This window comes from Chelonoidis abingdonii, chromosome 7, assembly GCF_003597395.2.
Source record: "Chelonoidis abingdonii isolate Lonesome George chromosome 7, CheloAbing_2.0, whole genome shotgun sequence".
Classification (NCBI taxonomy): Eukaryota; Metazoa; Chordata; order Testudines; family Testudinidae; genus Chelonoidis; species Chelonoidis abingdonii.
Genome location: NC_133775.1, coordinates 66,307,338 through 66,309,064, shown reverse-complemented (window position 1 = coordinate 66,309,064; position 1,727 = coordinate 66,307,338).

Sequence of the window (1,727 nt, the reverse complement as noted above, 5' to 3'; positions counted from 1 at the left end):
GTTTTAAAACCCCATTGTATGTTAAGAGAACAGTTCTTGAAGTTACAAAGTCCAGCACTCGGAAGTTAGGAAGTACCTGTGCCACCTTAATTCGCCCCTTGTGCATATTCATTATGAGTCTCTAATTACATGCTCACATGCTGTTTTTCCCCCATAGGACCATGGCTCGTTCAGTGCACAGATGGATGGTGCATAGGGAATGAGGCGGCTGTTCAATATTTCTTTTTATCATCATTATTCAATGTGAGGCTCCAGGCCTTCCTTACTGCACACTGTCCAAACTGCTCTGAATACAGAATTATTAATTTCCTCATGACCTTTTCTTTAGTGCTGTAGTATTGGAGCCTCACAAACAGAACTGAAATTATCTTCACAACACAGCAGAGTATTAACTCCAGCTTACAAATGGGGAACTGAGGTACAAAGAGATGTGGGACAAAATTTGCAGAAGCCTCCACTGCATTTGGACCAGGTGCCCAACGTGGCTAGCTAAGGCCTGAGTTTTTGGAAGTGCTGAGCACTTGCAACTTCTATTGGGGCAGGCCCTCCATTGCTGTGAATATCTTAGCTTCATGGAGGTAGGACAGCCTGCATTAGCTGAGCTCCATAGAGCCAGGACCGTTTACATGAGCTGAGTTTCTGCCCCATTGACTTGAATTCCATTTGTCCACCTTCAGCACTTCTGAAAATCAGGCTTCAGTTCAGTGCTCAGAAAATGAGTAACAGGTTAATTCAAGTAGTGACCATCGTTGAAAATTTTGGTCTAAGTGACTTGCCCAGCACCCATAGGAAATTTGTGGCAGAGGCAGGGATAGAACCCAGCTTCCCCGGGTGACAGTTAATTGCCATAACCATCCGTTCTCTCTCTGTATTCTGCCTCTCGCTTTCTAGGTTCTGCAGCAAATGAGGCCCAGGTCCTACAAACAACAGCTTTATTCACTACACCACCCTGTTCCTCCCAAGAGGGCATCCATCCTGTGCACTGAATAAGGCAGGGGTCCTGTGGAAACACTTGCATGTCTTCATGTAATTAATGACTGTATCTTAATGCATACGCACAAGGGGGCTGAATTAAGTTTATCCGGGCAACCTTGATTTGAGGGATTGGGGCCAGAGCGATTTGCCTAAGGTCCTACTCAAGTGCTTTGACCACAAGACTATCCTTTCTCTTGACAAGGAAAGATTTTTCAATGGAGATGGATATAGACAGTGCCTACACCAGGGGTCGGCAACCTTTCAGAAATGCTGTGCCGAGTCATCATTTATTCACTCTAATTTAAGGTTTCGCGTGCCAGTAATACATTTTAACGTTTTTAGAAGGTCTCTTTCTATGTCTATATTATATAACTAAACTATTGTATGTAAAGTAAACAAGGTTTTCAAAATGTTTAAGAAGCGTCATTTAAAATTAAAGTGTTGATCTTACACCGCCAGCCTGCTCAGCTCACTGCCAGCCTGGCGTTCTGTTCACCTAGGCTGGCAGCGGGCTGAGCAGGGCCTGTGACCGGGACCCCAGACCTGGGTGGGGGAGGTTCAGGAGTCAGGGCAGAGGGCTGGGGTGTGTGGGGGGTGTAGGGCAGGAGGCTGGGTATGTGTGTGTGTGGGGTCAAGCGTCAGGGCAGAGGGCTGGGTGTGTGTGGGGATATAGGACAGAAGGCTGGGTGTGGGGGGTGTTCAAGATCAGGGCAAAGGGCTGGGTGTGGGGGGGTGCAGGGCAGAAGGCTGTG